Source organism: Pongo abelii, chromosome 16 (genome assembly GCF_028885655.2).
Source record: "Pongo abelii isolate AG06213 chromosome 16, NHGRI_mPonAbe1-v2.0_pri, whole genome shotgun sequence".
NCBI classification, from domain to species: Eukaryota; Metazoa; Chordata; class Mammalia; order Primates; family Hominidae; genus Pongo; species Pongo abelii.
Genome location: NC_072001.2, coordinates 20,268,556 through 20,296,058, shown reverse-complemented (window position 1 = coordinate 20,296,058; position 27,503 = coordinate 20,268,556). Strand labels below are relative to the sequence as shown.

The following is a 27,503-nucleotide window of genomic DNA, read 5'->3' as shown; positions in this document are numbered from 1 at the left end:
CTTTTGTGGGTCTTGACATCCTGCACTGCAGGATTAAACCCTCTGTGGCATTTAACAGCACCAAGTACAATATGAGACATAAGAAATGCCCTCAAAGGGCTGGGCACGGTGGCTCACGCCTGTAATCCCAGCACTTTGGGAGGCCAAGGCGGGTGGATCATGAGGTCAAGAGATCGAGACCATCCTGGCCAACATGGTGAAACCCCGTCTCTACTAAAAATACAAAAATTAGCTGGGCATAGTAGTGCATGCCTGTAGTCCCAGCTACTCGGGAGGCTGAGGCAGGAGAATTGCTTGGATCCAGGAGGCAGAGGTTGCAGTGAGCCAAGATTGTGCCACTGCACTCCAGCCTGGGTGACAGAGCGAGACTCCGTCTCAAAAAAAAAAAAAAAGAAAGAAAGAAAGAAATGCCTTCAATGAAATCTTCTATTTTACTTTTATAACCTTGTCATTTTATTTTCAGAAAAGGCAAATAAGCAACTATGTCTATGGCAAGGAATGCAGAAACTTGATACATTTACCCTACACTAAAGGTAACCTAGAGGAGTTTTTTGTCTCTTTGTGTTAGGGACCAAGGTACTCAGCACAGTTCTGGAATAGTAGGCCTTCAAAAAACACTTGGTGAGTAAATAAATAAACAAACAGATTCCAGCCATTCTCAATATGTCTATAAACTTTCTGTCATGAGAAATCAGGAGTAAAAGCTGTGTTTGCAGATCCTCCACTAGTCTGTGAATCCAAAAAAAGCACTCCTCTGGGAGGGCACATAGTTTTAAACAGTTCTCTTTATGCTCTACCTCTAAGGAGATAAAGGGTTCTTTTTTTTTTTTTAAAGGTACCCCCTCCATTACTCCCAGCAGATGTAACACTTTGAGTATAATTGAACAACATCCTTGTGCAAAAAAATAGATGTTCCTTCCCCTGGCTAGACTCAGCCCCATATACATTAGGGCCAAGGCTTGGCCAGCCAACCATAGACCAGACTTCAGGCCACAGTAGATCATAAGCAACCAATCACAAGCAGTGATCCTAGGTATTTAATACAAAAATCTTTAAATACAAATTACCACTAGCCTGCAAAATTTTTCACAGTATCTCAATATCTAAAACCAGATGCCCAAAGAGACGGAAAATAAGTAACTAGACAGTAGGCTTCTTCACAATAAAAGAAAAAACAGCCCTACCATCAAACTTGGACTTTTTAATAAAACATGTACATTGCATCACTCTAATCAGCAATAAAAAAACTGAGTTTTTAATAGCTTTGATAAACTGCTGCTTGCCTTTTTGATTAAGGCACATGACAAACGAATATATAGATAGTACTGAAATTTTTGTGGTTACCCCATCAAGAAATCTAGCTTCCATAAAATTACTTCATATTGACTATAAAAGTTCCTTTCTCCTGTGTAACACAAGTAAGGATTAACAAAACTGATACAACTGAATAAAATATCAACAAATCAGTGCATACTAATGCAGATTTTGCTTAGCACAAACCATTTTTACTTTTCTACTGAAAGCAGAAGAATCAAAGGACAAAAGCCACATAATTCTGAGTCACGTACAAGACACCAAAAAGAATACAAAGAGAGTACTAAACAGAGATCTTTTTCTAAAATAAAAAAGGTACCAGAATGTATTGCTGTTCCAAGGATCTGCAGTTTCTTCTTCGGGTTCTTTGGTCTTCACAAGTTAATCTTCTGACCACCTCCCTTTGCTCCGCTATGTCCTCAAAGCAACAACTCACATTCCTTGTTCCATTGGGTTCCCCCATTAGATTCAGGTTCAATGCACATTCAACTACGTAGCCTTCTCTTCCCTTTGAGAGATGCCCAGTACCTGTGCATTTACCCTACACTAAAGGTAACCCAGAGCAGTTTTTTGCCTCTTTATGTTAGGGACCAAGGTGCTCAGCACTGTTCTGGAACAGTCGGCCTTCAAACACTTGGTGAATAAATAAATAAACAAACAGATTCCAGCCATTCTCAACATGTCTATAAACCTTCTGTCACGAGAAATGAGGAGTAAAAGCTGTGTTTGCAGATCCTCTGTACCTCGGATAACTCTCTAGACACAGCCACTACTCAGCCCTTCTCCGATCCTACACCTTTACTTTTTCTGCCTATCTACTCTGTTCTCATAATGTGCCAATCTCTTAAGAAGCTTCTGAAGAGAACTACTCCAAATTACTGAAATGTAAGTACTTCATCTAAATCCTCATAGCATACTTCCTATACTTTCCCTGTGGCATTTTTAAACTTCTTCCCTATATCACAGTCATCCTTGTTACATGACTAATATTCCACAATGGATCATAAATTGAGGGTAAAGCCTGTGTATAATTTGTATGTTAATTTTCCAATGTACCTACCATAGTGCCTTACACAGAGCAGATATCCCGTGGGTCTTGGAATAAATATATGAAATATATAAAATGCTTCTATGGAAAGACAAATAAGGAACAAAACTCATACTTTTCAGAACTTACTATCCCAGGAAATTCACTTTTTTCAAGAATTTTTCAGCAGTATTTCTTGCCCTTTGGCTTGTTTTCCTGTGCAGAGATGTGGGACCTCTATCTTTTCCTACTAACTTACCCTACCTCCCCGTGATAGGCCACTAAATTATACTTGCACTTTCTCTTCTTTTAGGACTTTCCAAATCCGATGCCCTACTATTCAATTTTCTCTTTCCTGTCATGATAGAAACAGCATGATGGAGCTATCCATTTACTAACATGCACGCCTTGTCAATCTTCCTTTCAAAGGCAGTCCCGGGAAACAAGGTGGAAGGGAGTACAGAATAACGGAAGAAATAAAGAATTTGTGTATCTGGCCATATTTCCATACTTCCAAGCTTCTCTCTTTTATAAAACCCAAATTAAATGCTGTTGACCTATTAAGTATCTAAAATTTAGTTCAATAAAGGGCATTCAATAAATGGAAGTTACTATTACAGGATAGTTAATACTAGTATAATTACCTATTACACAGTCTATATACTACTTTAAATGTAACAACCCCAATTTATTTCTGCATTTTTTTAAAGATGACAATAAGAAATTGGCAGTTCATTATATAAAACGGCTTGAATGTGGTTTTCTTAAGCAGATGACAACCCACATCAAAGTGCCCTTCTCACCGCACTGCCCCGCATGGTCTTTGCTGGATTAGCAGAAGGGATGGCAGCACTCAGCTCAGGCTCTGGCTTACACAAAAGTACGATGGGGTCACGATGAGATGGGCACCATTCTTTCACTTGTCCACCTGCTTGCACAGCTTTATCTAAAACTGTTCTGAAGTTGGTTCCCTCGGGGAGAAAATAAAAGTTTGCAGAGCACAGAAGTGATTCTAACAGCAACGTATATAGGCTGGTTAGATGTTGAGTTCTAGTCTCCAACTTTACTTATCTTCCCCTTCTATAGACCCCAATTCACTTAATCATAAAAACAGCTCCTAACAGTCTTTGTGTTCTCGTTTTTGGAAAGATGACAAAATCACTTATAAAATGAAAAGCATAGCTATACCTTAAGATATATTTGGTGGTTACTATCTGCCAAATAAAAGCTAATTAATATTAATCTTTTCCTACAACTCATGAATGTAGGAAGAAATCATTCTCTCCAAAAATTGGTCCATTTATTTTAAAAGTATTCCTCTCTCAAAATAGCAATGTGACTTAAAAAAAAGATTTTTAGAAAAATCTCAATAATATACAAACTTTTTACGAAGATAAATAAAACTAATCTCCAGCCACCATGACAACAGCGTTTACCTCAGCAAGCACAAAATCTTCATCATCAAATTATTAAGAAGCATAAATTTGGCCTCAAAATAACTTAAAGCTCTTTTTTTTTTTTTACCACCCAGGATTCACTACTAAATGAAAAAAAAAATTACAAAGCCATAAATGCAATATGCTCTCATTTGTGTTTTTAAAATATGCGCAGGGGCCAGGCATGGTGATTCAAGCCTGATCTCTCATCACTTTGGGAAATGGAGGCAGGTGGATCACTTGAGCCTAGGAGTTCAAGACAAGCCAGGGCAACATGGTAAAACCTCCTCTCTGCAAAAAATACAAAAATTAGCCGGGCCTGGTAGCACATGTCTACAGTGTCAGCTACTCAGGAGGCTGAGGTAGAAGGGTTGCCTGAGCCCTGGAGGTTGGGGCTGCAGCGAGCTGTGATCCTGCCACTGCACTCCAGCCTGAGTGACAGAGCAAGACCTTGTCTCAAAAATAAATAAATAAATAAATAAAATAAAGTATGCACAGAGCTTGGAACAGAAAATGAAAGTTGGAGGACCATTTTAACTTTTCACTTTATACCCTTCTTAAGAATCTGTACTTCTGACAATTGGCAGATTACTTTTGTGAACTTTAAAAATCTTTATACTAAAACTGAGGAAAAACAGTTTTGGTAAAAATGAATTTACAACTGAGCCTAATTTAATCAAGCAAAAATGTGGGTCCAAATTGGGAATTTATTCAAATGAAGGTCATTTATACACATTGTTACCTGCTCTTAAAGGCTTATACAGTTCATTGGATGGTGTCCTTTGCCAGAGTTCCTTAAATTTTGCTCTTAAATCATTATCAGTTGCTTCTTCTTCATCCAACAACCTTAATGACTTTAAAAGGAAGCAAAAAGAACCCTGAAATGTCATTTCTGGTATAAAAAATTTAATGCATTTAATAAATGTTCATACACAATATAAGTGAGAATTTGGTGAGATGGGAATATTAGGTTAGAATATAAATCGACTTTTTTCTTGCAGACATCTGTTATAATGCATTTAACAAAAAGTCTTATAAATTTAAGGCTGAATTAGCTATCACATTTCTCAGTAAAAAAAAAAAAAAGGAAGAATAAATAAGAGACTATTTACATCCATATATCAATTTAAAGAGAGTTTTAAGATTAAAATAAATAAATAGAAGCCATAAACAAAACAAAGGGGAAAACTGATTACATTAAAAAATAAAAGATTTAGACTTTCATTCCAATACAACAAACAGAAAATTATGTTTAATATATTTTTAAGTGCCTTCTAACGAGTAGATAAGATGACAGGATAGTTGGGGGCCAGAAACACAAGGAAATACTAATCTACCAGTAGACACAGTGCTAGCACCAACAATATATCACAATCCCTGATAGCTTAGGACAAAGAATAGCAAACTTCTGTCAAACACCACAGAGTAAATATTTTAGGCTTTCTGGGCCACAGTCTATGGCACACAGAATTCTTCTTTTTTGACAATGGTCTTAAAAAGATAAAAATTATCCTTAACTAGTGAACCACACAAAAGTAGGCCACAAGCCAGCATTGGCCCACCATCCATAGTTCACCAGCTGTGTAGTTCACCATTGACTTGGATTGTGAATTTAGAAAATTCAAGAAGAAACATAGGTAGGGACAATAAAAGGTGAGAGGTCAGATCAAAAGCACTCTCCACCCTCAAACTGGTATACTTCCAAATAGGTGATTCTCAAGTTAAAACAGAAAACTGCCCTACAGAAGAAAACATGCCTGTCTGGATCTTGGCTGTAAAGAAGAAAGAAAAAAAAAAAAAAGGAAGTATTATCTGAGATTCCTGATCAAAAGCCTGAACTTGGGACTAGAAACCACACTATCTGTGTGACACAAAGTCCTAAGATAAATTACTACTATAATTAAAAGATTATAAAAGAAAGGAAAAAACCTCTTAAGTTTGAGGAGGTGCCAGGTGTATAATGCCTTTTTATGGCAGAAGCAAACACAAATTCTTTCTAGAATTCACCTTAAACCCAGATCTCAATGAATTCCCACCAATAAATTACAGGAAATATGAATGCACAATCAAAACTCACTGAACACTAAATGCAATTCAGTATTCTGTACTGGTTCTTGGAACAGAAGGAGGAACATTGGTGGAGTAACTGGTAAAATCTGAGTAATAATACTGTACCAATGTCAATTTCCTAGTTTTAACAAATGTGCCATGACCGCATAAGATTTTAACTTTCAGGGAAGCTAGGTGAAAAATATACAGGAACTTTCTACACTAAATTTGCAAAGTCTCTGTAAATCTGAAACTATTTTTTAAAGTTTTAAAAAACAGTAACAAAAAAACTGAACACAACAGAAAACAAGCCACCATAACCAAGAATCAGCAAAAATTACAAATCGTAGAATCAAACTCACAAAAACTACAGATATTGGAATTATAAGATAAAAAATATAAAATAAATATATTTAATATATTTTAAGAAATTAGGGATAAATTAAAGGGTTTAACCTTCCAGGTTAAGACAAATTAAATTAAAAAGAAAAATCTTGCTACATGCTATGTATCAAATAAATCAATAATTACAAAGACTGAACAGTTTGTATGATAGTTGATTTCTCATAGTATACTAGTTTTACACAGTGCTCATTTGAGTTTCATTAATGTGTACTCACTTACCCTTAAGATAAGAATGAAACCCATTCTCACTCAACCAGAATTTCTCTTATGCTAAAGAGAAGGCTCTGGGCCACAGTAAATTCACCAAAGTGATGAATACTAACTACACCATGAACACTAGCATGAGGAAGTGTCCAGTCCCAATCCCTGCTGGACATCAAGGATTCACAGTGTTTATACTTGAAAAGCAAATCTTATAAAACATACCTCATCTAGGATTTCTCTATTTCGTTGCAGTAATTCAGGCAGTTCTTTAATCAACTGATCAACAGTCTGGATGTCTCCCTGTTCAATCACAGATCTGGATTTAGTCAATATAGACTGAGGTACAGTGTCTCCAGACACATCTTCAATTGCTGCTGGAAGATTAAGGGAAGCTAGCACCCTGAAAAAATGAGATACTATGTTATATTGAAGTCTAAAACAATTTAACTCCTCATCAATATTTACTTTATTTAATTTAATCTTCTATAACCAAATCAACAGCAATGGAGTTAGCACCCAGAAAAACTGGATAAGCCCTATCAATGAAAAACATAGCAAAGATTAACAGAAAAACAAAAAAATCAGTGATTGATAAAATTAAACCAAAATCATTAAAAAATTAAGTTCACAATTCAGAATTAAAAGCCAAAAAATAGGCTGGTGCAGTGGCTCACACCTGTAATCCCAGCACTTTGGGAGGCCAAGGCAGGGGGATCACCTGAGGTCAGGAATTCGAGACCAGCCTGACCAACATGGTGAAACCCCATGTCCACTAAAAATACAAAAATTAGTCAGGCGTAGTGGTGAGCACCTATAATCCCAGCTACTTGGGAGGCTGAGGCACAAGAATCACCTGAAGCTGGGAGGCGAAGGTTGCAGTGAGCCGAGATCTCACCACTGCACTCCAGCCTGGGCAACAGAGTGAGACTCCATCTCGAAAAAAAAAAAAAAGCCAAAAAATAAGAAAAACTATGACCGCATTAAAATATATTAGGTATCGTTGGCTTACAGTTCAAACTTCTTTCAGTCTAAGTAATTAAAAGTCAAAAATTCTATCCTAAAAAAGCAGTCTTTTATACTTTTGATTGTTATAGCATCTCTAACAAGTCAGAAACAATACACAAAATAGTTATGTTTTTCTTTTTTGCTCTCCTTCAACAGAATCAGTAGTTATAATTTCACATCACCTAGGCAAAATGTCAACAAAAATAGATGATCTAAGTATCCATTACAGAATCTTCATCTGTTCTCAGTTTTGTAGCACAATAACAATTCCTCAGTTATTTCATTTACATGATGTGGAAGGGAGGTCAATATCCCTACCCACTATGTAAAGACAAAAAGGCAAATGAAATGATGTAATACAATGAACTCCTCAGAAAACAAGCTCTGTAAAATCTCAGACTGCCTGTTTATCATATGCTAGAGTAAACTTACATTCCTCTCTTGTTAAAGAAAAATGATGGTAAAATCCATGCATTAATCAAAACTGAAAACTTGAAAAGGCAAGCCAACTACGAGAGAAATACAGCTGGCCCTTGAACAGCACAGATTTGAACTATGTGAGTCCATGTTTATGTGGACTTTCACCTCTTTCACCTCCGCCAGCTCCAAGACAGCAAGACCAAGCCTCCTTCCTCCTCTTCCTCAGCCTACTCAAACATGAAATAGACAAGGACGAAGACCTTTATGATGATCCACTTCCATTTAATCATAGTAAATATATTTTCTCTTCCTTATGATTTTCTTAATAGCATTTTTTCTCTAGCTTATTTATTATAAGAATATACTATAAATACTTATACAAAATATATGTTAATTGACTGTTTATGTTATCGGTAAGGCTTCTGGTCAACAGCAGGCTATTAGTACTTAAGTTTTGGGGACTCAGAAGTCATATGCAGATTTGACTGCGCAGGGGGGTCAGCACCCATAACCCCTATGTTGTTCAGGGTCAACTATATTCTCAATTATATGTATCTGACAAAGCACTTGCCTCCAAAATATGTAAAGAACTTTTTAAATATTAAGAAAAACTCAGTTTTAAAAACTGAGAAAAAGATTCCAATAGACACTTTACAGAAAAGATATGAATGGCTAGTAAGCACATGAAAAGCTGTTCAGTATCATTAGTAATTAGGAGAATGCAAATTAAATCACAGTGAGATTCTGCTACACACACACTAAAGTAGCTAAAACTAAAAAGACTGACAGTAGCAAGTATTGGTGAGGATGCAGAACAACTGTATTTCTCAAACAGTGCAGATAGGATATAAAATGGAACAACCGCTTTGGAAAACAACCTGGCAATTTTGTATAAAATTAAATATGCTAACCACACAACCTAACAATTCCACTCCTAAGTATTTACCCAAGAGAACTAAAATATGTCCACACAAAGATTTATACGTGAATGTTCATAGAAACTGAAATGTCCATTAACAGGTGAAAGAGTTAACAAACTGCTCTATAACCATAAAATGGAATACTGCTCAGCCATAGAAAAGACTCAGATTGATACACATAACATAGATGAATCTCAAAAACAGTAGCTAAGTGAAAAAAAGCAAAACACATTCTAAGTGTATACTGTACATACTGTAAGTACTGTATATGTATATGCTAGAATGATTACACGTATTTTAAACTGTATAAAAAGTAGAACAAAATTTAAGACAGGGAGCAGATCAATAGTGGCCAGGGGCCAGAAGAGGAAGGACTGGGAAACGGGCATGAGACAATTTTTTTAGGGTAACAGTAATGTTCTCTATCTTAATCATAGTGCCGGTTACAAGGGTACATACATTTATCAAAACTAACTAAATGGCCAGGCACGGTGGCTCATGCCTGTAATCCCAGCACTTTGGGAGGTCAAGGCAGGAGGATCACTTGAGCCCAGGAGTTCAAGACCAGGAGCCCAGGAGTTCAAGACCAGCCTGGACAACAAAGTGAGATCTCGTCTCTTTAAAAAAATCAAAAAATTAGCCAAGTGTGGTGGCTTGCACCTGTGGCCTCAGCTACACAGGAGGCTGAGGCAGGAGGATCACCTGAGCCCAGAAGGTTGAGACTGCAGTGAGCCATGTTTAATGTTTACACCACTGCACTCCAGCCTGGTGACAATAAGACCCTGTCCCAAAAAACAAAACAAAACAAAACAAAACAAAACAAAAATATATATATACACACACACACATATACATATAATAATTGAACTGTGTACTTAGAATAGGCGTATTTTGTGTGTGCAAAATATACCTACAATTTTTTTAAACCAATGAATTATTTTCTTAGTATTCAATCCATCAGAAACAAAAATCGGTTCAGAACACTAAACGTACCATGTATCTGAGTTCATTTCTACTTCTCATTTCCCCCAAATAAATATCTCTTAAAATACAAATTTTTAGTCAAATATCCTCACCTTGTTTCTATAATTTCTTCCAACTATATTTGCTAAAGCTTCATAAATACAGTGTCCACCAAAAATAGTTGTAAGTGTGTGTCTACATTTTCTATTTTATATACTCTTGACATTTAGCTCTAAGCTCAGAAACTAAAATGTTCATAAACTAAAGAACAACCAAACAGAAAACTTTAGGCTCTAAAATTAAGCTCTACCTACCCATTTGCCAAAGTGGTGGCTTCTCTCATCTGAGCAATTGATCTGTTACCAAATCGGCTGTCCTCTGATTACAGGCAGCCAAAGACTGCTGCACTGACAAGGGAACCATCTTCTCAAACAGATCTAAAATTAGGAAGAGAAATTACAACAAAATTTTAAGACAAAAACCCAAACTGTAAAAGTGACTGTTCATATTTTCTTTCCAATATTCACATAGTCCATACATATTTGATATTTAAAGATCAAAATATCAATAGTCTATTGACATTTAAAGATCAAAATGAAATAACTATTTAAAGCACAATGATAAAGAGAATTTTTAGATCACTACATTCACGGACAATGGTGACAATGAAAAGTTTCTTCTTTGAACTTAATTTTCTTTAACTTTTTCAGATGTGTTCATCACTGAGTCTGAGGGATCTTCAGTGACGCTGTTCATTTGTTGATTAAACTGAATGAGGGGCCGGGAGCAGTGGCTAAGGTCTGTAATCCCAGCACTTTGGGAGGCTGAGGCAGGCGGCTCACCTGAGGTCAGGAGTTCAAGACCAGTCTGGCCAACTTGGCAAAACCCCATCTCTACTAAAAATACAAAAATTAGCTGGTGTAATGGTAGGAGCCTATAGTCTCAGCTACTGGGGAGGCTGAGGCAGGAGAATCGTCTGAATCCAGGAGGCGGAGGTTGCAGTGAGCTGAGATTGCACCGCTGCACCGCAGCCTGGGCAACAGAGCAAGACTCGGTCTCAAAAAAAAAAAAAATTGACTGAATGGGTCACGGCAGCAGGATTCCATTTCTGGCTCCAACACTTCCTAGCTATGTGACCTTGCGGAAATTACTTAACCACTCTGTGCATCAGTATCCTCATCAAATAGGGATAATATCAGTACCCATCTCAGGGCACTTGTGAAAACTAATGAGCTAATATTTGTAAAGTGCTTAAAGAGTGCCTGGAACATGGTAAACTCTTTGTGTTTGCTAAATAAACATATAATCACCCTTTCTCAGTAACAGAATATTCTCCTTGGGATCTCAGCTAGAGGCTACCATCTGTTGTATACATTTGTATACATCTACAATATAATAACATTTATTTATCTCATACAAATACCACTCCAGAAGTTTACATGTTTAAAGAAATAGGCCGGGCATGGTGGCTCATGCCTGTAATCCCAGCACTTTGGGACACCGAGGCAGGTGGATCACCTGAGGTCGGGAGTTCCAGGCCAGCCTGACCAACATGGAGAAACCCCATCTCTACTAAAAACACAAAATTAGCTGGGCATGGTGGCAGGCACCTGTAGTCCCAGCTACTTGGGAGGCTGAGGCAGGAGAATCACTTGAACCCGGGAGGCAGAGGTTGCAGTGAGGGAGATAGCACCACTGCATTTTAGCCTGGGCAACAAGAGTGAGACTCTGCCTCAAAAAAAAAAAAAAAAAGAAAAAAAAAAAGAAATATTTTTGTGGTTTATTTTTACATTTATTTATTTAATTAATTAATTTATTTATTTATTTATTTATTTTTGAGAAAAGATCTCACTCTGTCACCCAGGCTGGAGTATGGTGGCACGGTCTCAGCTCACTGCAACCTCCACCTCCTGGGCTCAAGCGAGCCTCCCACCTCAGCCTCCAGAGTAGCTAAAGCCACAGGCATGCACCATCACGCCCAGTTAATTTTTTTTTTTTTTTTGGTAGAGACAGGGTTTCGCCAGGTGCACAGGCTGGTCTCTAACTCCTGAGCTCAAGCAATCTACCCATCTCAGCCTCCCAAAGTGCTAGGATTACAGGTGTGAGCCACCACATCCGGCCATATTTCTTTATTTTTAATGGCAGCGTCTTAAATAACAAATGTTAACAAAATGACAAGTGCTACAGTGTTAATCAAACACACAGTTTCAAGTCTTCTAACTATTGTATACTTTACATATGCTTTATTATTGTTTACTTTCCATCTTAACATTGCACTGACACAATACAATATTTATTCTCATATTCATCTTAAACAACATGAATACAAATTATATTCAAAGCATACAACAGCAATTATGTGATTTTTAGCTAGGAAAACACAGTAAACTAGAGAAAAATGAGATTAAAGTGTGTCTGAATAACTGACATACCAGTAAATTTCTGACTGATGGGTACATTGACTGGGGTAGATTTCACAAGTGTGGCTTTGCCAATAGGATCTAGATCTTTAAGGTCTGGAACTCGATCACGATAAATGAAGTCATTATCCTTCTTTGCTGCAGTAAGGGCACAATTGATTTTGTCAGAAAAATCCTTCACATTAACATATTCATCATAGCAAGATGCCACTGTTTTAATCAGTTCTGCTGCACGCTAAAAAGAAAAATGTCAACAACAACAACAAAAAAAGAGGGAGATGATTTTCTTTCTCTTTCCCCACCAAATATTTAAGCATTGGTTTCAACAAAAAAATCTTTAATTCGAAGACCTGCATTTCCAGCAATGTGGCTGACAGGATTACCTGGAAATTCTCCGATCACAAAATACCTGAAAACTGAAGGATAATACCAACAGCTATCCCTATAAACACACAGGCAAATTATCAAGATAATAAAAGAAATCCATGAGCCAATCAGTATAAACTGACATTGAAGAAAGCTGGCTGTTGGGTTCTTTCTTTTTTTCTTTCTTTTTTTCAGACAGAGTCTCACTCTGTGACACCCAGGCTGGAGCACAGTGGCGCGATCTTGGCTCACTGTGACCTCCACCTCCCAGGTTCAAGCAACTCTCCCACTTCAGCCTCCCAAGAAGCTGGAATTACAGGCGTGCACCCCCACGCCAAGCTAATTTTTGTATGTTTTGGTAGACATCGGGTTTCATCATATTGGCCAGGCCAGTCTCCAACTCCTGATCTTAAGTGATCTGCCCAACTCAGCTTCCCAAAGTGCTGGAATTACAGGCATGAGCCACTGTGCCCTGTCTGGCTGTTGGGTTATTTCTATATCGAAAAAATTAGCAGTTAAAACTTATTAAAGGCCCTCATGGAGACCTGAAACAAGGGTCTTGAAACCACACAACACAGAGAATTGAGATGCACCTCTTTCACTCCTTCACATGAAGGCAGGAACCTCAAAGGGCCTAACTCTCAGTGAAACGGTGGATCTGAAAAAAATTATCCAACAACACAGGAAGTGAACAACATGTCAACATCAGTAAGAAATTTTTTTTTAAGTTTGGCCTTATAAAAAATGAACATAAGCCACATAAAATTTAGGTGGTATTAGGTATAGTGACACCATATAAAATAGACAATAAGGCCAAAAGCATTATTAGGGATAAATATAACACATGATCTTTTAATATTTGCCAATTTGCCAGAAAGATGTAAAATTTCTTATATTTTGCATGTAATAGTATCTACATCAACAATTATAATGAGAAATTGATACATTTACCCATAATCAAAGTGGAAGATTTTAACATATCTGTCTCAGCAATGGCTGGACCAGATTTTAAAAAAGTGTAAGATTACAGAAGATTTGAGCAACACAATTAACAAGTTTGGTTTACCAGACATAGAGAACACTAGACTCCACAAATAGAGAATATATTATATTCTCAGGCATATAGAAAGCATCTACATCTATAAAATGACCAGATGAAGAGATAAGGCAAGTCTAAAACACCAACATTACAAGAATACAAAAATGGTTTAATACTAGAAAATCTACTTATATAATTCTCCAAAATAATAAGTTAAAAAATCAAATTTCTCCATAGATATTGAAAAAGTATTTGATAAAATTCAATATTCTTGATTTTTTAAAATCTTAGTAAAATAGACATTATAGTTCCTTAACATGATACAAATCTTAACCTCCAAAGCTGGTACCATGCTTAGAGAAAGACAACCAAAACAAAACAAAAGCTACCCTTCAGTGTAAACTAGGAAATGGGAAATTGCACAAATTTAAATCACTTTTTAAATTTGTAAATCAAATTTGATTTGTAAATGTGGTTGAACCCTCCCCCAAATAGCAAACACCAGTACCAGAACCGCAGGTGCTCTATACACAGAGGGGAAGACAGGGAAGGGCCAAGGCTGCCACCCTAAGTTCAAACTACTTTCAGCAAATCTGAAAACAACAAAACAGGATGAGAAAACCTTGCCAGGTGATGGTAAAGGCAAAGCCAACTGGCCCCTCTCATGCCACCAGGGGATCACAGAAAAAAATGTGATGCTGAGGGGCCTCATCCCAAGAGAGCTGCTGAGAAAGAGAAGTAGACAGATTAACTAAAAAGACAGGGTTTCTAGGGGAAGCAGAAAGAGACAACAGAAAAGTAGGGAGGGAGAAGAAAGGGCATAAGCACTCGGAAAATGCCAGCAAAATATAAACCCGAAAAGTAGATGCATCAACTTGAAATGCAAAGGCTGTGAGGAATTCAGGGAAGCACAGGTACAGAGGTAGTGGGATTCTTCCTAATCCAGGGTAGGCTTTAAGAGCCAGAGAAGTGGACCTTAGGAGGGAGCCCTTAACACAATGATGCTTGTAAAGCTAACCCTGCCCATTTCCCCACACAGGAACCTCCAGCAAAATCAATCTCATTCAAACATAAGTAACTGAAAAGGCAACTCATCTCTCAATACAAAAAAAAATAAGGAAAAAGCTGAAAACAAGCAGTACATCTTTCCAGTAGATGATGAAAGCTCACCAAAGAAATAGTGCCGCAAAGTAGATGAAAACAGCATGCTAAAAACTAAACTAAACTAAAACACTTAAGAACACAATGACAGTACCAAAAGAACAGAGGACTGGATGGCCCAAACCAGAGCGAGTGATAGCCAAATAGCAAAAGAATATGAAACAGGAAGTGACAGAACTCACAAAAGTAAAGAAAAATATAAATTTATTTAAGAAAGCAAGACTGAGACATTTATACAAGGAGCAAAAGGGAAAACAGACATCACAGAAATCATAGTAAAAAACATACAGAACAAGAAAAAGTGAAGAAAACTCAACACAGAAGTTGGGAAGGAGGAGGCTGTTACAAATTAAATATTTAGAGGGCATATCAATCAAATGCAAAGTGAGGACTTTGTGTGGATCCTGATTTGAACAAACAAGACCCCTGAGAAAAAAATCAGGGAGAACTAAACTACATGTAGATAATACTGGATTATGACTATTAACTACTAATTCATATTAATATTAATTTTGCTAGATTGGGATAATGACCCATCTAGCAAAATTTCTTCATTTTTTAAATTTTTGTTCTTTAATTTTTTTTAATCTTTATCTCTTAGAGACACAGGCTAAAAAACTTAAGAATGAAATGATACATGAGATAGTTGTAAAATACTCCAAAAAAATAAGGAGGAAAGGAGAAATAGCTAAAACACAAAATAGCAAAATACTCATAATCACTTAAGTTGGGTAACAGAAATTCAATGATTCATACTTTTATATATGCTTGACCATCATAGTTATACAACTATACTTTTATATATATTTTCCATCATAGTTAAATGAAAGAAAATTCATATGAAGAAACATATGCAAGAATAGTCAGGAAAATCCAGAAAATGACAAAATTCAGGAAACAAGCAAGGACAGGCAGAAAAATTCAAAAAACGAGAGATAATACCTATCAGACATTAAAACAGTCTAAAGTATAACTAAAATGATATGGAACTGGAGTATGAGCAGATAAACAAGTCAATGAAACAATAAAAGCAGAAATAGATCCCAATATATACCATGAATCTAATGTGTGATAAAGTCAGAATCTCAGGTCAGTGAGGTAAACAAGGCTATTATAATAAATGGTTTGGGGACAACTGGCTAGCCATTTGGAAGAAGACTTTAAAACTGGATCCATACCTAGCACCACACATCAGGATAAATTCCAAGTGGATCAACAATCTAAATATATAACAAATTACAGATGTATTTATATTTTGCTATCGGTAATCCCATTTCTATTAAATTATTTAAGATACACCTGCTGCTATGTAAGGGACTGTGCTCCCCAAATTTTGTATTTTGAATCCCTAACTCCTAATGTGATGGTATTTGAACATGGGACCTTTGGAAAATAATGGGGTTTAGATGAGGTCATGGAGGTGGGGCCTCACAGGGCATTAGTTCCCTTGCAAGAAGAGACACCAGAGGGCTTGCTCTTGCTGTTCACCATATGAGGATACAGAGAAAAGGCCATCTGTAAATCTCACCAGAACATGACCATACTGGCACCCTGACCTTGGATTTCCAGGCTCCAGAACTATCAGAAAATAAATTTCTGTTGTTTAAACCACCCAGTCTATGGTGTTCTTATGGCAGCCTAAGCTAAGACACCTGCTGAAGTACAAGATAACTTGTGTACATGATTTTTTACTGTAGCATTGTTTATAATAGTGAATCTTGGAAACATTCAAGTATCTAGCAATAGGAGACAGCAATAAACTGTGGCTCACACAGTGAAGTACAATGCAGCTCTAAGGATGGTCTCCCTATTGCTGAATTAAGATGAAGAGATCTCCAGGATACATTGTTACATGAGAAAAGAAGGTACACAACACTGTATATATTAATAGCATACCAGCACTTCAGTAAGAATGAGAAGTGAGAATGTGCAATGCGTGTGTGCTGTATATGTATATATTTGCTTCGATTTCAAAGAAAGAAAAAAAGACAAGAAATTAATGGAAATTAACTATGGGGCAGTGGGAATAATGGATGGGGGAACAGGATAGAGGGAAAAAGAGGAACAGGAATTGAACTATATAACCTTATATATACCTATTTTCCCAATTTTGAAAAATTTCAAGCTCACAAAATAATTATCTAGGTTCAACAATTACCATTTTGCCACATTTGCTTTATCTATTTCTTTCCCATACAAACACATAATCACGTACCTTTTTTTCTTTTATTGCAGGACTATCTTAAACTGAAGTTAGACGTGATGAGCCCTCATCCCTAAACACATCAGCAAGTATTCTATAAGGACAATCTCCTTAATACCTACAACCTAGTATCATAACTAAGATAACAATACTTGTACAAAATCAGATTTACAATCTTGCTAGGTCCCTCATTAATGAGTCAAATAAATCTTTGACATGTAGTCATTCTATGTGAGTCATGTTTTTATATCTGTGTATGTGTGTGTGTTTTTCTATATCTTTTTGGAAATTGTATTTCACCATCTTTGAAGATCCACCAAGATGACCAAGAAGATCCATCTTCTGGGGCCACATAAAGTGCACTGTTCAAGAAGTGCAACAGGTACAACTTTTCTTGGCCCCAGAAGTGATTCCAAGCAGTAATTTTACCTTTGCTGCCATTTTATCTATTGTTTTGATTCTCCTGATTGTGACTTTATTTTCATTTCTGGTTTGCACAGGACCAATAAGTTATTTCTCTTTGCTAGTAGCCATAACTAGAAAGTTGGTTTAAGAGTGTGACCTCCTAAGATCTCTGTCAGCATCATGGGGGATTATACTCTACTGAGTGACAAACTACAGCCAATATGGTTTATTGGTCAACTTCTTGTCTGTTCTGTTTGCCTTCTTGGGAGTGTAAATCAATTAAAAAATATTTCATGCCTACTGGAAAGAATAACTGCCCTTTGAAATATGGATCAGTGAGTGTGTTCTGTGTTAACTTTTTTTTTTTGAGAAAGGGTGTCACTATATTGTCCAGGCTGGCCTCAAACTACTAGCCTCAAACGATCCTCCCACCTCAACCTCCCAAGTAGCTGTACTACAGGCAGGTGCCATCACACTCATCTTCTGTCTTAACTTTAACCTTTAACTAAAGCTGTAAAACTAAAGCTGCAAAATCTATGTGTCTATAACTGAGGAAAAGTTTTTACCTCCCTCCCACTGTGTGAATTTGAAATAGTTTCCTTTTTCAGGGGTACTTAGAAATGAGATTAAATTTCAAAAGGAGTTCTTTCTCTGACTGATTTATAGAGACTAAATATGGGCTTATTTAAATCTAATAGTCCCAGAAACCAGAAAATAAAGAAACTAAACTTATAATTTAAATATGCTAGCCTTAAAAAAAGAATCCTTCCCACAAATTCCTTGTTCAGCATCATTTTTATATATGAATCTAAGTTACTGTAATCAAAGTGAAGCCCCAGACAAATCTGGGTTTGACTTTTTTTAAAAAAAGTCTTTCTCTGATTTGGTCACTGTGAGATGTTTTCCCACGAAAAGGCTAATTAATTAATCTGAACCTCCTAAACAACATTTCCATTGTTATGGTCTGAACGTGTCCCCCAAAGTTCATGTGTTCCCAATCCCAAAGTGTTGGGACGTGGGGGCATAATAAGAGGTGATGAGGTCAAGAGGACTCCACCCTCATGAATAGATTAATGTCATTATCATGGGAGAGGGCTAGTTATCAAGAGAGGGGCTTCATTAAGCAGTTCGGCTCCCTCTTGCTCTCTCTCACTCACTAGCACTCTCTTGCCCTTCTACATTTCACCACGGGTAACACAGCACAAAGACCCTCACCAGGTGGCAGCACCTTGATATTGGACTTCTCAGCCTTCAAAATTGTGACAAATTTCTGTTCTTTATCAATTACCCAGTCTGTGGTATTCTGCTATAACAGCACAAAATAAACCAAGACATCCATAGTATGTTCTAAAAATCAGTACATATTTAAACTTCCCTAACTCAAATGCCATAAGTCATCTTTCTATCCTCTGTCTACCAATACTCAAAACACAAACAACTTGTACAAACAGCTCTTGTTCCTGCTGGCAAGTTGCCTCAGGTGCCATAATGTCACAGCAAGTTTCTGATAACCCCAATGCCAACAGTATGAACACAACTGCATAGAAGGTACTCGGCTGTTCACAAGATATATATATATATATGCACACACATCTCTCCACTGTCCTCCTCAAGTTGTGGAAGTATATGCCCCAGTTTAGACAAAGACCAGGCCACAAGTTAAACACTACACATACTCCTGGAGCATGGCAATTAATTTAGAATTATTTTTACACTAAAATAAACATGAATAAAAAAGAGAACTGAATGCAAATTTTGCATGAATTTTTCAGATAAAATACGAGACCTCAAAAAAACATGCAGTAAAGTCTAAAGATAAAAACAATCTGGAGATGGCAATGAATTTAGAATTATTTTTACATTAAAATAAACATGGATAAAAAAGAGAATTGAATGCAAATTTTGCATCAATTTTTTAGATAAAATATGAGACCTCAAAAAAACATGCAGTAAAGTCTAAAGATAAAAACAATCACTTGTCACTGCTGATGGGGTGATGAATGGGAAAGGTTTTTATGGGCAAACTTGGAAATCTCACTAGGGAAAAAAAGAGAGACCCAAGTTAGTTACTTAAATATTTATTACCAAGAGACTCACCTGTAACCTTGCAATTTCCTCTCCAAATGTCTTGTGCTGTTTTGCCGGGATAGACTGATGGCACTCAGCACTGGCCTGCATGATACAGTGCTTGGCAGCCAAGACAGGGAACACCTCCTGGAAATAAAATACTGACCAGGGGAGAGTCCAACCACACAAACCACCACAGACAACATGGGATGCAGGAAGAAAGAGGAGAAGAAGACAGAAATTACAATCACCCCATTCATGACTTAGAGATTAAGGTTAGTCATTAGGTGTAAACAGAGAAGACGACATGATTTTGTGTGGATTGAAATGTATGAATTAAATTTTTTTCTTCCAATTGAAGGGGTTTTTTTTAATTGTTAACTGAAGCCAATTTAGGCTTTTATAATTCTCTTTAATTGATCCGTGAAGTCAACATTTTGTTTACAAAAAGAAAGAAAAGCATGCATTATTAGAAAGAGAAGTAGAATGGACACTCACAGAGGAACATCAAGCACAGGGCTTTAGAAGCTTTCTTATGAGCCCTTACCCAGCCTGTAGAGTTAACTAAACCATCATTACTCACATATACCAATGAAGTTGCTCTATAGATGACTGTTTCATCATGTTTTAAAAAAAAAAAGACAGTTAATTCTCACTTAAATTCATATCCTAAGAGGTTTCTTACTAAAGATGATTTTAGCCATATAAAAATGATTTACTATCATAGATACACTAATATTTCAGTATCACATACTCAAAAACATATCATAGACAAATGCACTAAGTATATGAACAATGATAATGATAAACTGTTATTTTGCCTATTTGTTTTGAAAATAATTCCAGGCAAACTTAATTTTAAAAGATCCAAAGACATAAAGCAGGAAAGCAATTATACTAGTAGTGGCTCTTCCAAAATGTCAAAATCTAACCTGTAACCTCACTGCTTTTAGGAAGTATATGATATTAAGAAAATCCAAGGAATTAGTCTAGACAATCACTATCTAAACACAAAATGTAAGAGAATCAAAAACTGAATTACTACCTTGGGTGCTTTCCTGTCTCCCAGGGAATAATTTCCTACCTTCCTGGATCACTACTTGCAGACATTTCAGTTTTTAACTAGAATATGAAAACACCTTATGAGCTTTATTAGGAAAAAGGAAAAAATAAAAGACATCTAAATTTCAAACTACACTCATGCCAGTTCTCAGGGTAAGGCTGGAGCAACTTGGTTCTGAAACAGGAGATTTTCAAGGAGTACCAGCAATGCTGCAGAGGTAGCTTCCAAGTCTTTGTAGGTGACTTTCTTCTCTCCATGACAGGACTGAACTAATGGCCCAACAGGATGTAACGGAACACTGTGCAGCTGAACGTGAGGTCTTTCAGAGGAAAAAAACATGAGAGGAGATCCCAAGTCTCTTTTTAAGAGGAAGGCTGTTAATACCCAAGAGTCCTGGGCAAATTTCTGTTAGGTTCTTGGTGTATCTTAAATCCCCAGGAATCGTCACATTAATTCCTTATTGATCATTTTCTGAGTAATAAGTACCGTTAATGCACTTATGTGCATTTTTACTTCACCCCCAAGTTGTCTGCAATTTTTTAATGTACAAAGATTCCTGAATATGACTTATAAATCAATAAATTCCCCTACCAAAAAAATCATGTAACAGATACCATATGATGAAACTAATTCCTTGAACATTTCTGAAGGAAGTAGTTGAAACATATATTTCACTCCATCTTTAAGTTTTCTTTATTAATCATTCCAAATTTACTAGTGATTTCCTTTGTCATTAACAAATGATCATCACTGAATAGTCTTTTCAATTGTCACTTCAGAAAGGTTCACATTAAAACATTATACTTCCTGTGATATGTAGTTTAAGATGGTTGCTTTTCCTTAGCTGTCCATTAGCAGCCCAATTTTTTATCCCTGTTGCCAAAACTGAATTCTAATCAAAGTATCAGATGAATTTGTTAAGTTTTCTTTTCCTTTTTTCTTTATGTCTGTTTTTGCACTTCAAGACTCATCTTTAAGAAAACAGGACAATAATTAAAACTGTGAATAATCAACATGCTCAAGTATACATGCTTGTACCAAATCACCAATGATTCAGAACTACACAATGCCTTGATTTGATAAAAGTATTGAAAACAGATGGTCAACATTTTCCAGAAAGAGTTCTAACTTGGAAAAACAAGTTTAGTAAAAGGTAAGGACAAAAGCATCCCTAAATATAAAAGAATTGTTCATGCATCTTAAATAAAAAAAAACTATTTCTACTATATACTTCAGATAACTCTATTAAAACTTCAAATTTCTTTATAAGTTTCAACTTGCTTCTTATACACAAAAAAGTCTAAATATTTTCACATGCAAAGTAAGCAAGTGTTTATAAAAACAATAACTGACCTTGGGGAGAGTATCTTTGTATTGACACTGTTTGAAAGCATCACCAAAATAATCTGCAGCCTGATTAGCCAATTTAGCTATGATGGCATCTTTCATTTTATCTGGAATACAATATGAAGTTGACCATTATAATTAAAATAAATATAAGCTAATCTGACATGTCTCAGTATAAACACTGAGATCACACGTTTGTACACACATCTTAAAACATCTTTCTTGATGAAATCACATTTTCGCATAAAATTTAAAACAGACAAAATAGATTAGTGGTTGCCAGCAGTGGGGGAAAGGGGAATGAGGAGTGACTGCTAATGGGTACACAGCTTCTTTTTGGGATGATGGTAATGCTCTAAAATAAGATAGTGGTAATCAAAACTCTACGAATATACTAAAAATCTTATGTTGTATACTTAGAAAGGGTGAACTTTAGCGTATATAAATTCTATCTCAATATAAGCTGTTATTTTAAAAGAAAAAAGTATTCCAATTCCTATTTCTTCCACATGATAACCTCTTATTTTCAATTTCAGCCCATATTATGTATTCAGCCCATATTTCAATCTCTCATGCTAACTTATATGCCTTATAAGAATTATTCTTCTTCCCTCATTCCCAGGGCCAGGGACTGTGCCTGGATCATTCCTTCTTGTCATTTAGGTCTACTTTAAAGAGGACCTCCTGAAAGAAAGCCTTCTTGACTAATGAATCTAAAATTAACCCAGCTTCCCCTACATCCCTATCCCATCACCATACCACCAGCCACTATCATATAATTCTTTCTTATTTTTGATAGCAATTATTTCTGAAATGTTATAGCAATTATTTATGAGATTATCCTGTCTACTTAATTCTTGCTTATCATCTCTCCTGTCGCAAAAATGTAAGGTTGTTTTCTAACTCCGTTTACCCAGAAACTAGAACAGTGACTGGCACAGGGTAAGTACCCAATAAATATTTGTGAATAAATGTTTGACATGTTAAAAACATACATAAATACTATTCCAGAATGGAGTGTTTAAAGACAATTACCAAAGATCCATTTCATGACTTCAAACACAGCCTACATTCTTAAATGTGCATTTGTGCTACAAATTCAGAAAAGGATAGCTGAAAATTTTCCATAATCCATGTATCAAGTTCAAGAAGGAAAGCTCGACATTGCACATATTATAGTCTAACCACTTTCTTAATTTAAAAGCCTTATCACTTCTTTTCACATGCAACGAAAAGAAAAATTGGAGTTACCTCTTGTGGCTTTAAAAAAAAAAGTAGTTCTTGAGCCTGTGCCAGCATAATAAGACTGAGGGTCCCAACAGTATCTGGAGATATGTCCACGGTAGGCTCTCGATTTAAGGCAGATAAAACTGTCTCTTTAATATGTAAAAAGGCACCGTTAGCAAACTAAGGGGGGAAAAAGAATTTCTTTAAAATCTATAGGAACTCAGCAAGACTTAATTTCCTACTGTTACACATAAAAGGCATTTCAAATGTTAACTCAGTGAACAGTTAATACATTTAAATTTTTGTATTATGAAAAACCAATCTAAAACATCTGACCTACAGACAATAAGGTTATCTTTCTAAAACTCTATAGCGTAACAAGAGATTTAACAAAGATTAAAAGTAAATTACAAGGAAAAACAAAGTAAACTAATGGAACAATCTGATTAAGCTATTTTTAGATACACTTCCTCAAAATTAACATGAGAATAGAGGCAGGGATAAACATTAAAATATTTTTAGTACTGCAATGCTCTTGCTTTGGTCCCAAACAAATTCATCTTTCAAATATAATTAAACATGCCATAGTAGTTTAGTAGTTAGGGGACACCCCAAATAGTACATACACCTGGTCCTCTGAGGAACAGCACTACTACCTATTGCTAGTGATTTCTGTCTGGCCTTCAGAGCTCGCTAGTGAAATGTTCCCCATCAGATTTTTCATCTCAACTATATTTTGTTAATACTAAAATAACTTTGCTTTTATGAAACAAATTATACTAAGAAAAAGAAATAAATCAGTCTGAGATCTAAAGGTGTCATGAGTTGGCAGGGTGCGGTGGCTCACGCCTGTAATCCCAGCACTTTGGGAGGCTGAGGTGGGTGGATCACCTGAGGTCAGGAGTTGAAGACCAGCCTGGCCAACATGATGAAACCCCATCTCTACTAAAAATACAAAAATTAGCTGGGCGTGGTGGCACACACTTGTAATCCCAGCTGCTTGGGAGGCTGAGGCAGGAGAATCGCTTGAACCCAGGAGGCAGAGGTTGCAGTGAGCCAAGATCACGCCACTGTACTCCTGCCTGGGCAACAGAGCAAGACTCCATCTCAAAAAAGAAAAAAAAGGTGTCATGAGTTAGATAAATAGACAACACAGAGAAAACTCAAAGTCAAATGTATTAAAATGAACAGCATGTTTCTGCAGTCATTAAGTATTATAAGACCAGAGTATCTGCTAGGAATGAACAACTGAACTTGTTTAGTAAACTAGTGGATCAAAGTCTGAGTCTCTCATTTACAGATAAGGAACTGGAGGTACTAGAGAGGTTAAAGAACTTGCCCAACAACACAAAGCTTCTGGGTGGCAAGCAGCCTAGACAAGGACCTAGGTCTAATACCACCAGTTATCGTTCCATGATACCAGGTGCCCTGCTGTGAACCCTCACAGAATGCAATGCTTCTTTCATAATTCAGAATGACTTTTCTAAAATCTCATATGCCAATTAACTGAGTTACAGTTAACCAAAAGCTAAATAACATTTTACTTCGTTTTCACTACTCTATTTTATTTTATTTATTTTGAGACAGAGTCTTGCTCGTCACCCAGACTAGAGTGCAATGGCACAATCTCAGCTCACTGCAACCTCCGCCTCCTGGGTTCAAGCGATTCTCCTGCCTCAGCCTCCCAAGTAGCTCAGACTACAGGTGCCCACCACCACACACAGCTAATTTTTCTATTTTTAATACAGACAGGGTTTCACCATATTGGCCAGGCTGGTCTGGAACTCCTGACCTCGTGATCCACACACCACGGCCTCCCAAAGTGCTGGGATTACAGGCCTCAGCCACCACACCCGGCTCGTTTTCACATTTTAAAATATTTGCCATGTATAGCCTCAAAAAGAAATAGCGTATGCATTATGTTTGTCATCTATGCCCATTCAAAACTGTAAGGCAAGCCACAATTTGGAGCATGTTATTTGCTTAAGGTATATTTTCCTTTTACTTTCTCAGAATAGCATCACTCACCTCTCCCCTAACATAAACAACAGGAAAAAGCAGACTGCCTCTGAGACAAGCAAATTTCATGAGAGGTTTGGGGGTGAAACAGTGGAAGGACATTTGGAATTACATGAAATTTGGAATCAGAACTACTGAAACCCAAATGGACTGCTTTATGAAGACTTCTGACCTTTAGTCTCCTCGTATGTAAAATGGGAATGACATTATCATTATATGACATACATCACAAGGTTTATCTGAGAGTCAAATAATGTACATGAAAACACTTTGTAAATTAGAAAGAAATATAAAATGACAACATGATTATATATATTACTTATCACTAATCATTTACTGCTCTTTTAACCAAAAAAAAAAAAAAAACTGAATAAATAATAAACAACTGCTGGCAGGGTGTGGTGGCTCACGCCTGTAATCCCAGCACTTTGGGAGGTCGAGGCGGGTTGATCACGAGGTCAGGAGATCAAGACCATCGTGGCTAACACGGTGAAACCCCATCTCTACTAAAAATACAAAAAAAATTAGCTGGGCGAGGTGGCGGATGCCTGTAGTCCTAGCTACTCAGGAGGCTGAGGCAGGAAAATGGTGTGAACCCGGAAGGCGGAGCTTGCAGTGAGCCGAGATTGAGCCACTGCACTCCAGCCTGGGTGACAGAGCAACACTCTGTCTCAAAATAAATAAATAAATGAAATAAAAAAAACTGCCACAAGATAACATGCCATATTAGTAAATGATTAGTACGTAAAATAGATTAGGCAACTTACGAACATTATGTGTCGGACCACATTTAAATATGACCTCTCCACAAGTCTCAAAGTTAAAATTTTATTTTCTTGCCAATTTCTTGTCTTTATTTTTGTAACATCAGTGAAATTTCAAGTGTGTCTCACTCTAAGAAAACATATGAAAATAATGTACAAATTTTTTTTAATTAGGTCATTTATTTAAAATGGATTTACCCTAAATGCCAGAGACAAAATCTCAGACATTTCATAATTTCTTCAACCAACAATTATTGAGCCTCTATTATGTGCCAGGCACTGTGCTAGGTGCTGCGTATAAAACAATGAGGAATAACAGACCTGGTCTATAGACAGTTTATCTAAGGGCTTCAACAGTAAGAATCAATTCATTTTAAAAGTGCATTCATTTAAAAAAACATCTGTTGCATAGAAGTATCTATAAACCTAAATGCAAATTATTTTCCACTTAATCCAATTTAGTGTCGATCATTATTGTAGTAACTAATTTTCCGCATACCTGGTAATGCTTAGCAGCGATTTTCAATCCTTCATCATTATCCAGGTTCTGTTCTGCTGCAATTTGGCTACTCAGGCTGCACAATTGAACAACACACAGCTCTTTCCATATCCTAAGCTTGCAAGAGCTGTAAAAAATTGAGAAGGAAAAATTTATCAGATTATTTTTTCAAAAGAAAACAAATGTTTCAAAGAGAAATACTATGACCTGTATCATCTTACTGACTCTCACAAAAACAAGTTTCCAGACCTGTTTTCTTGCTGTCATATGCTCCCATATTTCAAGCTGCCCTTACAGGCGTTTATTTCCACAACAATATTCCCATCACCTAAAATGCTAAAGAACAGTAAGTTATTCTTTCTCTCCTTCCCTTTACTTCCACATTTCTATTACAATCAAATTCAAATGTAAAAGTCATTTTCATGTCATTTCTCTCGGTTTCTGAAATTTGAATAAATTATTTCCATTTTTCCATCACCTCTCAAAATCACATTGTCCCACCACAATCGAACCAGTTCCTCATTACCCCGACTCTAAGTCAATGCAATTACCTCCTAGCTGGCCTTATGCTTTACTCCCTCATGCAAATACATTTCTCAAAAAGGGCTAGCAGATAAGCTGGGCTAAAACCCGACTCTGATAAAAAAAAAAAAAATCTACACACCTCACATTCACTTAGGATAGCTCCTATTAATAAACAAACAGAAAATAAGCATTGAGGAAGATATAGACAAACTGAAACCTTCCTGTACTGTTGGCAGCACTGCAAACTCGTGGTTGGGCATGGTGGCTCACTCCTGTAATCTCAGCACTTTAGTAGGCTGAGGCAGGAGGATCTCTTGAAGCCAAGAGTTTGAGGTCAGCCTGAGCAACACAGCAAGACCCCATCTCTACAAAAAAAAAAATTGTTTTTAAACAGCCAGGTAACGGTAGTGCATGTCTATAGTCCTAGCTACTCGGAGGCAGGAGGACCACCAGAGCCCAGGAGTTCAAGGCTGCAGTGAGCTATGATCATGCCACTATACTCCAGCATGAGTGACAGAGAGAGACCCTATCTCAAAATAAAAAATAAAAATTAAAAAAAGTGCAACTGCTGTGGAAAACAATATGGCGGGTCCTCAAAATATTAAAAATAGAATTGCTATTTTATCCAGCAATTCCACTTTTGGGTATACACCCC

General features: G+C 36.6%; 1 pseudogene; it reads right to left on the bottom strand.

Moving 5' to 3' along the window:
• Positions 1-3,095: 3,095 nt before the first annotated feature.
• Positions 3,096-26,600, bottom strand: LOC129049997 (programmed cell death 6-interacting protein-like; annotated as a pseudogene).
• Between the last annotated feature and the right edge of the window lie 903 nt (positions 26,601-27,503).